The sequence below is a fragment of the Podarcis pityusensis genome (assembly GCF_964106645.2).
Source record: "Podarcis pityusensis genome assembly, chromosome: 4".
In the NCBI taxonomy this organism is placed as follows: domain Eukaryota; kingdom Metazoa; phylum Chordata; class Lepidosauria; order Squamata; family Lacertidae; genus Podarcis; species Podarcis pityusensis.
In genome coordinates, this window is record NC_138027.1 from 101,637,212 (window position 1) to 101,652,100 (window position 14,889).

Consider the following 14,889-nt stretch of genomic DNA (forward strand, 5'->3'; position numbering starts at 1 on the left):
CTAGGGGCTGAGGCCCCTTCAGCCCCCCCAAGAAAATATTTGAGGACCTCCTCCCCCCAAAAAAAAGTTAATGGGCATTGTCATTCGAATGGTGTGCATGCGCAGTGTTTTGTGATCAATATGTGGGGCAGGGTTTATCTGCCCCCCAATATTTTATTCAAGTTGGCATCCCTAAAGCAAATAGTGGGATTTCAGGGTGTCCAGTGTAACTTAGAAAGTAGAAGTAGACTGTACCACATCAAGCTGCAGCTTAGGGATACAAATTTGAAGGCTTCCACATTTGAAAACAAAGCAAAAACTTGTTAGAGGGAAAGAAGAGTTCCTTTCTGCGCTAGTTTCTACAAACATTTCTGCAAGCAGAAATGTTACCTTTAAGAAATGAGAATGTTAAAAAAAGCCCCTGCCTGCATTCTGATGTTACCCTCACATTCTAGTATTCCATTCCCATTTCATTCTGCTGCACGCATGGACCAGGTCTGAGGCTGTGTTGCTTCCTCATATGTGGAAGGAAAGGAAAAATAAAACTGAAGACCCCCTTCTGACAGAAACAGTTAATATTTCATAACATGATTGAAGCATCCATACAGACCTTTTCTACATAGGCCGTCTTGTTTGAAGGTTGCATCCAAACAATTATACTGGGTTTTTTAAAAAGGTTAAAAAATGATGAAGTCATTAAAATTTTAAAAGTTACAAATTATCCTGTGAAGCTTCACTGGCTAGAAATTAGCCTTTGCTATAGCTTTCTGCTAACAATCTATAGATCATTTTATTATTCATGAATTTTAGTAATTTTCAGGACACCATAGGTCATATTGTGCTCATTTATTTGCTAAACACCTTGCTCTAGTATTCCTTTGTTGAAAAATTGCTACTATTTACTTCCTGAGAGACAAGCGAGCAACAAAGTGGCAGCATTTGGCCCCAGACATCCTGCAACCAAGGCAGCATATACATCTTGCTGTCAGTGAAATAAATGAGCCTTTAAATTGGCTGCAAAGCTTTAAGAACTCAAATTTCTGCGTCTAGTTATCAAACAGAAAAGTTCAGAATGCCTGCCAATAGAAGACGTAATTGTGACAAACGGTAACATTTTACCTTTAACTTTTCACTCTCAGCACTACAACTCCATTAGAAGAAACCTCTAACAAGTGTCCTTCATGGATTCATGCATGTGTGTATATATATAAGTACACAAAAGGACAAAAGCCTTAGTTTTATGTTGATATATTTCTGTTAGGGGAGATGGAGGAAGAGTTTGCTTAAAATTGTTTTATACATGGAACCCAGCCATTCTGACCCAACTGAGCTTTGGATCAATTAGACGGCCTCTTTTCCCAAGGGCCTGCTTAGGTCCAAGACTATCATGCATTGTCATAATGCCATTGTTTTGAATGAAAGAGCCCCATGTTGTATTGTGTTTCTGCAGCATAAGTGTTTTTATATAGTTATCAACATTGTTGCAGGGGTCTGTTTAGATGTTGTTTGCTTTAGGAAACCTGTAGTGTATATGCATATAATAGCCATATGTATATGTATAATGATGCATGTAATATGTGAAAAACGTTTGTAGGTTTAACAGAACCAGGAGGAAAATAATTTGCTTCCCATGGACATCAAGGAGAAGGATGGCCCAGTATACCTGACGGAGCATCTTCACCCCCTTCATTCAGCCCAGACACGGAGGTCCTCTTCTGAGGGTCTTTTGCTGGTTCCCCCACTGAGAGAAGCGAAGTTATAGGGAACCATGCAGAGGGCCTTCTTGGTAGTGGCACCCTCCTTTCAGATGTCAAGAAAATAATCAACTATCTGGCTTTTAGAAGACATCTAAAGGCAGCCCTGTTTAGGGAAATTTTTATGTTTGATATTTTATCGTGTTTTTACTATTCTGCTGGGAGCTGCCCAGAGTGGCTGGGGAATAAATAATACATTTATTATTATTATTATTATTATTATTATTACTGAAATCCATGTGGACAAGCTTGACATCAAGACTTTTAGGGGGAAAATCTATCCCTTGTAGTGAATGGTTAAGCTTTGAATCAGGAAACTTCTTTATCATGTGTGCGCTAAGGGGGAAATTCTCCCCCCACTGCAGAAATTTGGAGACTGCATTGCATTATACCAATCTCAGTTAGAATACTTCACATGACCAATATTGTCTTCTAAAAACTGTTGCAAGAAGGGAGGAGAGACAAAACCAGTAATAAAACCAAGACTTGATGTAGGTTGTCCATTACCCCCCTCCCCACTCTAAAATAGCTGCTTATTTCTTCACAATTACTGATAAAAGTTCCATTCTCTTAATAACATGCATATTGGATTTGCAGGCTCTCACATTAAGTGTTTTGTGTAATGTAAATGTAGTTGGAAAGCAGTTAACAGAAGTAATAACTATAAAACAGAATGAAATAAAAAGAATAATGCCCAAGCAGCCTTCCTCACTTCGTCTTCTGAAACTCTCATCCTTAGTGGGGCTGCAAATATGTGCAAACTAAATCATTTCGGTTGCCAAAAGATGGGGCTATTTTGTGCTCCATTGCTATGGGCAGCATTAGTGCAGCCGACATTGCATATTCCCTTGCTATGTGTCTGCATCATATAGGGTGGTCCAAAGTTTAGGGTGTGATGCACAATTCCTTTCTAACTATTTGGGCTATTATTGTCATTGGTTGCCACCCTTTGCAGTTTCTTGCACCCATACAAAGCATTTCTGCCTCATCGTGAACACTCTCCTGGAAAGGTGGGTGTATGTTTTTTGGTGACATGAAATGTTTATTGTGTAGTGTAATGGTTTTCAGGATTGTATAGGAAAAGACTGCACATTCTTCTTTCAGTGTGATATATTTTTGTTGGACAAACTCCCTTTGGAGTTAAAATTTGAGGGTTTGTCAAGCCTTGCAGATTAGCAGTGTTGCAAGGCAATTTCATTTCTCAGTGGTAAGAAGAATCTCCATTTCAAATATCATTGATGTACATTAACTTTGTGCAAAATAAACAAAAATAATGGCAAGGGTACAAATTGATGGCAGGCAGTGGAATTATTATTATTATTATTATTATTATTAATTGAATTACTATTATTAATTGAATTTATATACCGCCCTATACCCAGAGGACTCAGGGAGCAAAATCAAAATATAAAACAACAAAATATATAATCAAAATAAAAACAACCCAATACCCCCCCACAAAAAAACACATTTTAAAAGGGCATAGGATGTCAATCAAATCAACCAAAGGCCTGGTTAAAAAGGAACGTTTTTGCCTGGTGCCTAAAGGTGTATAATGAAGAAGCCAGGCGAACTTCCCCGGGAAAGTTCCCATTCCATGGATGGGGAGCCACTGCAGAGAAGGCCCTGTTCTTGTGTTGCTACCCTCTGGACCTCTTGAGGAGGAAGCACATGAAGGGGGGTTCAGAAGAAGATCTCAGGGTCCATGTAGATTCATACGGAAAGAGGTGGTCCTTGAGGTATTGTGGTCCTGAGCATCAAGCCTATTGACATCAAGCCTATTTCTGTAAATTCCCAGTCCTGTGTTTCCCACCTTCAATAAAATGAATTAATAATGGAGGCAGAGGGAGACAAAATTACAACTGATTTTGTGCAACAGGACTTTAGTATCCAGAGCTGCCCACCCTTGAGAACTATAGAGCATACTGAGTGATCACATGTTATTAAGATGTAATAATAACAATTTATAATTTATACAGTGAAATAAACATACACAACATTTTTAGAGCTAAAAGAAGTTAGATCAATGCCTCAAAGTGTTGGCAGTATAAATTTTGAATGTGGAAGGAAAAGGGAGGAGCTGGAAAGAAACAGCAAAGGAAACAACCCCACTGAAAAAAGAGGGGAAATGGTAATACGAGATTAATCTGGACAAAAATAGCTAAGCTTTAGCCCTCTTCAAGTGTCCCTCCTCAGGGGAGCTGTTTCCTAGTCCTGCCTCATCCATCCCCCCCCCCCCATCATCATGACCTAAAATCATAGAATTGCAGAGTTGGTAGGGATCCCAAGGGTCATCAAGTCCAACCCCCTGCAATGCAGGAATCTCAACTATGACACTTGGCCACCCAACCTCTGCTTAAAAACCTCCAGTGAAGCAGAGTCCACCACCTTCCAAGGGAGTCCATTCCACTGTTGAACAGCTCTTACTGTCAGAAAGTTATTCCTGATGTTTAGTCAGAATCGCCTTTCTTGTAACTTAAAGCCATTGGTTCAGGTCCCACCCTCCAGAGCAGGAGCAAACGAGCTTGTTCCCTCTTCCATGTGATAGCCCTTGAGATATTTGAAGATGGCTATCATATCTCCTCTGTCTCCTCGTATCCAGGCTAAACATACCCAGCTTCCTCAGCCGTTCCTCATAAGGCTTGGTTTCCAGACCTTTGAGCATCTTGCTTGTCCATCTCTGCGTATGTTCCAGCTTGACAATAACCTTCTTAAATGGTGCCCAGGATTGGACACAGGTGTGGTCTCACCAAGGCAGAATAGAGCAATACTATGACTTTCACTGATGTGGACATTGCTTCTGTTGATGCAGCGAAGAAGAGCATTAGCTTTTTTTGCTGCTGCATCACACTGTTGCCTCATGTTAAGCTTTTGGTCTACTAAGACCTCTAGATCCTTTTCACGTTTATTACTGGCAAGCCAGGTTTCCCCATCTTATATTTGTGCATCTGGTTCTTCCTGCCTAAGTGCACAACCTTACATTTGTCCCTATTGAAATTCAGTTTGTTAGTTTGGGCCCAGTTCTCCAATCTGTTGAGGTCATCTTTAATCCAGATTCTGTCTTCTGCAAAAATAGCTACCCCTCCCAGTTTGGTGTCATCTGCAAATTGGATGAGCATTCCCTCAATTCAAGTCATTTATAAAGACATTTAACAACTATGAGCCCAGGATGGAACCCTGTGGCCCCCCACTTGTCAGTTTTTCCAGGGTGATGAGGAATCCTTAGTGTGCACACTTTGGGATCTGTCAGTGAACCAGCTACAAATCCAACTACAGTCAAACCTTGGCTTAAATATTTTCGGGTTGCGCTCCACGGCGACCCGGAAATAACAATGCACGTTACTTCCAGGTTTCGCCGCTCGCACATGTGCAGTCACTCAAAATGACATCACGCGCATGTTCGGAAGTGGCGAAATGCGGCACACGCAGACGCGAAGTCACGTCTTACATTCGCTTCAGGATGCGAACGGGGCTCTGGAACGGATCCTGTTCACATCCAGAGGTACCACTGTAACAGTTACCTCGTCAGGCTCACATTTTACCAGCATCTCTGCAAGAATATCAGGGGGAACTTTGTCAAAAGCCTTACTGAAATCAATACAAACTACATCCACAGGATTCTCCTGATCCACCAAGCTTGTCACTCTATCGAAAAGAAGAAAAAAAAGAGAGAGAAAAGGAATGAGATTTGTCTGGCATGACTTGTTTTCAAAAAATCCATGCTGGCCCTTAGTAATTAGAGCACCCTTTTCTAAATGCTCATGGACTGACTGTTTAATTATATACCTTTCCTGGTATTGATGTCAAGTTGACTGGCTGGTAATAACCTGGATCTTCTCTCCCTCCCTTTGTGAAGATGGAGGAAACATTTACCTGCTTCCGGTCTGCAGGGACCTCACCTATTCTCCAATATTTCTCAAATATGTGAACATTTTGGTTTGCTTTTGCTTTAGCCTACACGTGCATGCCTTGTTTTTAGTGCATTATGATGCCTCTGGTTCATATGTTGGGGTGGCTTCAGCTGTCTTACATGACACTTTTCTTTGGAGCGCCACACCGTAAAAAGAAGTCTATTCTTTTAAAAGGAGGTTGTGGTCAGCAGCAGATTGCAATACTTTACCTGCAACCCAGCTGCTCCCAATGAGCCTAGTTTCACCAGAATTGGACATAGAGTGGTACCTTGGTTTATGAACTTAATGCGTTCTGGAAGTCCGTTCTTAAAGCAAAGCATTCTTAAACCAAGGCATGCTTTCCCATAGCAGCAGGTGACTCAATTTACAAATGGAACACACTCAACAGGAAGCGAAACTTGTTCTGCTTCCAAGGCAAAGTTCACAAACCAAAACACCTACTTCTGGGTTTGCAGCGTTCTTAATCCAAGTTGTTCATAAACTAAGCTGTTCTTAAACCAAGGTACCACTGTACTGATTTTCCCTGAGATCAGATACAATATAATGGAAATTCCCCTTCTGTGACAATGCATGCATAGGATATCAAATGTTTTAAATCAACAGCATCATTAGCTGAGACCTTTAGCAATCAAGCAGTAGCAGCTTACTTTAAAATGTCACACTTTGCAATAAAATAATTTTATTGACAGAATTCTGAAAAAAATGTAGGAAATGTGAGTGATGGATGAGGAACTAACATTTTGATGCACTTCATCACATGTAATTAAACACAGATAATCAGATTTATTCCCCCCACAAGCAACAAAGTGTTACCTGTGAGTCATGCAGTCCATCAATCAGGAAAAATGGCTAACTTCCCATTTTAATTAAGTACATGATCTAATGATATTTTCCTCTCAAATAGAAAATATATATTTCATAATAATTGCCTCACATTTGCAGGAAAAGAGCAAAACAATCATATAGGGCAATCACTTGTGTTATTTAGATGTAATTTTGCCTTTTGGGGAAATATATCAAACGTGTTTCTTACTGAAAGCACCACAGTTAAGTAGAGCATAGCAACCCTTTTGGGGAAAAATACAGAATTAAGCAGAAGAAACAAAGTATTAAACAAATGCAAACACTAACATGAAGTAAATGAGTACTTTCACAAATCTCCAAAGAAAACCACTAGGGGGAGACATTTTAAATGAGAGGTTATCCTGAAACCAAGGAAGGATTGTAGAAAGTAATACATCTCTCTCTCTCTCTCTCTCTCTCTCTCTCTCTCTCACACACACACACACACACACACACACACGGGAGAGGGCGGTCTGAGAGCCATTACACTGCAGACACTCTTAAGAAAAAATGTCTTAGAGTGGGAAAATGACTCTCAGAGAAAATTAAATTTCTGCATTGAAATAGGCTCAAATATCAAGCTGCTCCCATGACACCACTAAAACACAAATAAGCAACAAACAGGGCAAAACTTTACTTGGATGTAAGCCTCACTGAGTGCAATGGGGGCTTGCTTCGAGGTAAATGTGTACAGGACTGCCGCTTAATACAGGTCCTGCATTAACTTGCCAGGTTGCAGCTTTGTTCATTTTCCTCAGATTGAGAGTTTTGAACTCACTCACAATGTTGTCAAAGCATATTAAAACATTCAAATGCCTTCTTCAGCAAAATATCATCTTGCTGCTGCATTTCTAAAAGGCATGTTCTCTTGTAGTTTGCTGTTGAAAACAAATAGTTATACTTGTTTTGATTTAAACTCCAGAAGCTTTGAATGTAGTGAAGCTTTGCGTGTCGAGGTCCCCAACACCCCCCCCCCAAAGAAAAACACAACTGACACTTATTTAAGGTTTTTGGCATAATTTTGGCCACAACTTTATTCAAATTACAGCAATGTGAGTGGTTGCTTAGGCATTGGTAGCACTAACTGACCCCGCCCGGGGACAGCTCTGACATTTGCACCCCCCGCAAAGTCAGGAAGGGTAAGTCACCTGGGGAGAGAGACGGGACTGGGAACCATGCCTCACCTCTCCCCAGCATGCTCCCAGGGGCTTGCGTGGCCCTAGCCCCTTGCCAGGGTGTTTCGGACAAAAGCAGGGGGAGCCCCTGGGTTCCTTTAATGGAAAACCCTTCAGCAGCAGCAGCAGCAATTTTGGAGAGGCAGGCACAGCCGAATCCATACCCCCCCAGCAACCAATTCCCAGACCAATGCCTAACCGCCAACTGAGCAATGAAGCTCACCGCCCAACCACTCACAAATGCAACCCTTCCTTCAATCCCAAAGCAACCACAGCCAACCAGGTGTCGTTCCCTACAGGGGAAAGATGCACCCCATCTGCCCTAAAGAGGGCAACAGCCTTGAAGGAAATAGCAGGGTGCAATATCACAGAACCACCTAAAGCAAGGATCTATATTTTATTTATTTATTTATTTATTTATTTATTTATTTTATTTTATTTTATTTATTTTCCACCGCCTTATTAACATGCTTTCTGGCCTGCTCAGTGGTAGTTTGTCTAGGCATTGGTTCCCAACTAGCTGCACCTGACCTCAGCAGGGCAGCACTGACGACTGGGCCCCACCATATCGTCAGTACAAATAAATATCGTGGGGGAGCAATGAACCAGGATCAGACTCAAGCGCACCCCAAATGCTCCAGGGACTCTTGTGTGGCCCTGCCCCTCGAAAGGGGTCGACAAAAGCATGGCGAATCCTTGGATTCCTTTAACGGATTACCTTTGCGCATTGGAGGGGACAGGTGCTCCGACCCCCCCTCCAGACCACCTTGAACCAATGCCTTAAATTATTTTGAGTCCAGGGAGAGCTGCCATCAACTCATCCAAGTCCTCCTGCATGCAAGAACGCAAACTTATGCTTTAAGAAGACGGCAAGTCATTCTCGTCCAGCTGCCCCACTAGCACTGCGGGAGGACCTGCACAGGTCACACTCGACCGCACCAAAGGAAGGAACTCCTCCCAAAGCATTCCCCATCTGGACATCCAGGATATATGGGCCAGAGGTAATGAGCTATTGCTTGCCAACTCCCAGTCCCCCACTTGAGCAGGGGGCGTCTAGTGCTGCCACCATGATGTGTAAATTTACAGGGCTGACGCTGGCCAGAACCCTTAAAGAAGTCCCAACAAAGCTGCCACCGGGCCAGCTTCCTGCACACCAGCTTCAGGTTCTATTGCTCAGGGAATTTCCATTCGAAATGTGGAGCTGCGCAAGTACAGTGGTTCCTCGCAAGACGAAATTAATCTGTTCCGCGAGTGTCTTCGTCTAGCGGTTTTTTCGTCTTGCGAAGCAACCCTATTAGCGGCTTAGCGGATTAGTGCTATTAGCGGTTTAGCGGCTATTAAAGGCTTAGCGGCTTAGAAAAAGGGGGGGAGCGGAAAAAAATCTCAAGACTCGCAAAACATTTTCGTCTTGCGAAGCAAGCCTATAGGGAAATTCGTCCTGCGAAGCGCATCGAAAAATGGAAAACCCTTTCGTCTAGCGGGTTTTCCGTCTTGTGGGGCACCACTGTAGTCCGCATCTCCCCATCCCTGCAATCCCAGCAAGCTGTGGGGATGATGGCAGCCCTGCGTCTAACATTCTAAAATACAGTAAGGCATCAGACATTAAAAGCTTCCCTAAACAGGGCTGCCTTCAGATGTATTCTAGAAATCTGGTAGTTGACATCTGGTGGAGGGTGTTCCATAGGACGAGTGCCACCACCGAAAAGGCCCTCTGCCTGGCACCCTGTAATTTTGCTTCTCGCAGTGAGGGAACCACCAGAAGGCCCTTGGTGCTGGACCTCAGTGTCCAGGTAGAACAATGGGGGAGCATGCAGCTGTCCCATACAGGGACCAATCCTGCAACCTAGACATTACCAGCACCACACGCTGACCAGCTGAGCTATCCAGGATGATCCTTAAAGACCAGGGACAGCCTCACTCTGACCCCCGTAGAGGTCCAAGGTGACGTATGACTTGTCATCAGAGCCCAGGGATGATGTACCTGCGAGGAAGTGTAAGAATCATCCCTGCTCCTCTTTGCCCTCCTCCTGGATTGCCGCCTCCAAAGATGCTTCCTTCTGGAAGAAGGCACCTGGGGCATCAGCAAGTCATCCTCTGCAGGAGAGGCAAGCTCTGGAGGCATCTGCAAAGGCCCTGCCATAGTCTGCAAAAAACTAAACAATGTAAGGAACCGGTGAAACCAATGCTTCGTGCACCACATGGGGACACTATGCAGGCCGGAAATGCTACCAGGCCAACGAATTCTAGGGCAAAGCCCTAGGATCACCTGCTAGGCCAGGCATAAATGTTTCCAGTGAAATAACAGAGTTGAGGTAGCCCACCGCCTGTCCAGGTACCCCTGCTTGCCCTTTTAGAGGGAAGCACCTCCTCAAGAAACCCAAATTTATTTTCATTTCATTTCTTTTTTTTGGGGGGGGGAGTGATGAAATCACAAATGGGCCCAACTACCCAGCAACAGAATAGTCCAAAAGGAGCAGTTTGTTTTGTTTTGTTATAACAATGGCTAAGAGGGGGATATGAACCCTGTCTCCCAGGACCCAGTCCTGCACTCTAGCCACTAAGCCACAATTCATCTCTAACATGGTGGTAGCCACTATCAGGGCAAAACAAACTTGAAGAAAATAAACTTGTTCAGAAACAGCATAGTTAAAGAGCATACACAGAGTGCTCATAGTCATTGGAGGCACAGAGACCCTGGCTCCACTCTGTCTGCCCCAAATATACAATAGCAACTGAGCCTGCAAGCAAAAGATACATTCTTAGAGAGGGAATGAGTCACATGTCACAGAGACTTCACAATTTCCTGCTAACTGTAGCAGGCTTAGGCTTGAATGTAGGTCTCACTGCTTCTGCTCTTAGAAATCTTTGACTCATTGCAATATTAAAGGAAGCTCAAAATGGTGCTCCTGCCCAAGGCTAGATTAAAATTCGGCCGACAGCACACACCCAAAATAAAGCCACCTTTGGGGATACTATAAACAAAAGTGATTCCAGCTAAGCTGGGAACAGCCTGACAATTAACAAACAGGCAAAATGAGGGAAACCTTTCTGCAAAACAAAGCCCCCAATGGGGGCTCTCTCCCTATTGGGAAAGGCAAGCCAAGGAGGATGATGCACAGGCAGCGCTTACAGGTACAGGGAGGATCTTCCCACAGGGCAGGGTAAGGGGTGGGGTGGGAAATTAAAGAGGAAAAGAAAAGGGGTGGAATTAAATTAATTAAGGGACTAGAGAGGATTAAAGAGAAGGGGGAAATAAAGAAATGTAACCAGACAATGAGAAGATCGCTCCACTGTTCTCCAGACGGTCCAAGCGCTCCAGGTGATCCAAAGCACGCAGCCAAAAGAGGAAGTTCGTCGCTGTGTGCAATGTATTTAACAAACAGGGCTGTCAATCAATAAATGACAACATATAAATCTGCCCAGTAACAGCCCGCCCCTGCTTAAAGATGGCCAAACTCTTTTGCCCAGCAACAGTGAGGTGTCTTGTCAGCCCCAACCGCAACCCGTGCTCTCCATGAGGGAGAACTCGCTTTAGCAAATATTTTGTGAAATACTTGCAGGGAATGAACATATGCTAATTTTTTAAACAATAATTATTAGAAAGTATCAGAGGTGACACATTATAATGTAGCCAAACATACTCACTGCATTACACTAACTGAAGCAATCATTGTCCCACATTAACTCTACATCTTTCCCCAAATCCTATGGATTCTGTGTGGTGTTCAAGAATGGATAAGAATGCTTTGCACACCAAGATTTAAATGTATTTCCTAAATACTAGGAAGCATGCAACAGCTTGTTTTGCCAATTAACACTGCGGGTTCCTCAAAGGATATTTGGTAGACAATATATGAGGGACAAGTTATTTTTATTTGAACAGAATATGAAAACCTCCTCAAACAGCAACAATGCCCTCCCCCCTTCAAACAGTAAACTTTCTTAAACGGCAATAAAGACCTTACACTGATAAATAACTGCAAAGGAACAATTCCAAAGAAACAATTCCCCCACCAGACCTTCACCCGCGTACAACACCAGATCTAGCCATGGGGAGCCTCAGCAATGTTTGGTCCATCCTCATCCTCCTTGACTGCCTTGCCCTACAGCATTGGTACCTGCCCCAGCCAAGCCGATTAGGGCTCCCAATCTGGGCAATCCAGCTCCAAGGGCAGGAGTGCTCCTGCGAGGACTCACAGGAAGGGTTGGCTGCGCGAGGCCAACCCGACACCTCACTTTTCTTGTGTGTTTTCCACTATACAGCTCCCTTTCAAACATAGAGCTTTGATATAAGTGAGCATAAAGTAGGTTTTTAGTGTATTGTGTATTTAATTATCTATATTCAATTAAATATATTAATTATTTATATTAAATAATATTAACTATCTTGCAGTCACCTGTGGGTTCTGTGTTGAAGTACTCTTGCAGCCTACTTGGTCTGAAAAGTTGGACTGCCCTGTGTTGAAGGTTGATAGACATCGTCCATACTAGAGGGTCCAGGGTGGTCAAGTAATTCGTAGATACTTGCATCCATACATCATTAAAAGTTATTAGGTACACACCAAAACAATAACAATAACGTGTATGCAAGGGCATCATTTGACCCTAGTTCAAAGAGTTTTGAACATACTTTTAAACAACAGGATCAAACAAAGCTGCGTGTTTTCTAAATAGAAATCTCTAGCATTTTTTTAACACCTCTTACTATTTGGCATTTTTTGGGTGTCTAAATTTCTTGGGCATACATTCCCCCTGCTAGAAAGGATTTCACATTTTGGAGATGATCATGGCAATGGAAGTGTAACAAAGACATGTTTTTCTATGAACTTCTCTGACAGATGTTATACTTTTAAAATTTCAACTTCAGATAAAAGGATGTAAGCTTTTAAGAAACACAAAGAATTCACTTTTCAGCTGCTCTCCTTTTTACAGACTGCAGTGCAAGAGACAGAAGTGAGAGATAAAAACAAAATAGGGATGGCTTCTCCCTGCTATGATCGGTCTCAGTTTCCAGTGCATGTACATTAGAACCTAGAAACACCCATTAGTTTCTACAATATGTCTTCTCTGTCTGTAGAAAATGGAGAGTTGCCTTCTGCTCTGAATGCTTTGCTTCCGCTGGAAATGTTTTTCTGATCTCTTTTAAAGTGCTGTATTAAGATTTAGGTAGCAAAGTGGCAGGGGCAGTACTTTCCAATGGGCTTTATGGATATATGTAACACCCAAATCAAGAGCTAAATGTCACATCCTGACTTTTAACTGAGAGTTATAAAAACATCCCATTTCCAGACTTCTCTGGTCACTGACGTTCCTTTGGAAATATATGCTCCAAATTTCAGCTTCCTATCCATTGTGGGTATAACATAACCATTTAAGGGTAGACTTTTTACCTAATTTGGGGGGGGGGGGAGTTGTAGAAATGTCCATTCTGAGACTTCTTAATTCACACATTGTCTTTAGAGCAAAGAATTTGACAGGGCAAATGTGCTCCATGAAGGTTAAATTGAAAGATTAGGCAAATATGTTGGAAGCAGCACTGACTATCTGCTCCTTGGCTCACAAAGCAGAACTGATCTTCCTGTCTCCCTGCCAATATATAGACAGTGGCATCAGTCTGAGGGAAGGAGTAAGGATGTACTAATTCCCAGAAACTGTTTCTATGACATGCAATGAGCACTTGGAAATCCCAGGAACACCCCTTTCTCTAGAAAGAGGAAGGGCAGATCCAGACCATACATTCATGCCACTCCCAACACACATTTCAATATACATTTTAATGGCATGGATCTGCCTGAAGTGCACCAATGTTGTGTAGGTGTTAGTTTGTTATCGCCCCAAATCTATTTATTATTTTCATTGCATCCTACACTTTGTCAAAGGGAAACTCCCCAACGAAGTAGAAATCATATATCAAACAGATGGAAAGCTTTTTAATCTGAGCAGGCTGAAAGCAAAGAGTAAGGTTACCGTAACTTCCGTCATGGAGCTTCAGTATGCTGATGACAACATAGTGTGGTCACGCTCAGAGGATGACCTCCAAACCATCCTAAATATCTTTGCAGAGGCTTACAAAAAGCTTGGCCTATTGCTCAACATCCAAAAAACCAAAGTGCTGCACCAACAAACACAAAACAACCCCTCTGCAATGCCACAAATCCAACTCAATGGTGTAATGTTGGAAAATGTCAGTCACTTCTCCTACCTGGTCAGTTACCTTTCCACAAGGGCTGACATTGATGCCGAAATCCAGCATCGCCTGAGCTCTGCGAGTGCAGCTTTCTCCCGACTGAAGTGCAGAGTGTTTGAGGACCGGGACATTCACAGGGAAACCAAAATGCTTGTTTACAAAGCTATTGTACTACTAACCTTACTGTATGCTTGTGAAATGTGGACCACGTATAAATGCCATCTCCTCAACAGATTCCATCAATGGTGTGTGTGAAAATTTTTACGCATCACTTGGCAAGACAGGCGAACTGGAAGAAGCAAAGATCACCAGTGTCGAAGCAATGATTCTTCAACATCCACTTCATTGGACTGGTCATGTTGTGCTGATGCCTGATTATCGTTTCCAAAGTAGCTACTCTATTCCAAACTTAAAAGTGGAAGCTGTAATGCTGGTGGTCAACAAAAGAGGTTTAAAGACTGTCTCAACGCAAATCTTAAAAATGTAGTATAAACACTGACAACTGGGAAACACTGGCCTGCAAGCACTCCAATTGGAGAACAGCCTTTACCAAAAGTGTCATGGACTTTGAAGACACTCGAACTCTGGAAACAAGGGAGAAACGTGCTAAGAGGAAGGTACACTTGACAAATTCACACTGTGATCAACTCCCACCCAGAAACCTGTGTCCCCACTGTGAAAGGATGTGTGGATCCAGAATTGGCCTCCACAGTCACTTACGGACTAACTGTTAAGACCATGTTCATGGAAGACAATCTTACTCAGCGACGAGTGATCACCAAAGAAAGAAGAAGTTTGTCGGCCTGGGAAGGTCGAGGTTCAAATATCTCGGTTCAAATCCCCACATAGTCATCAAGCTAACTGAGTAAGCTTGGGCCAGTAACACTCTCTCAGCCTAACCTATGTCACAGGATTATTGTGAGGTAGGAGACACACATACACCACCTTGGATGTCTTCAAAAGTGGGGTATAAATGTAACAAATAAGACAATTTACATTTTGCCTGACTGGGAAAAAGAAAAGAGGGATTACTAGGCTCT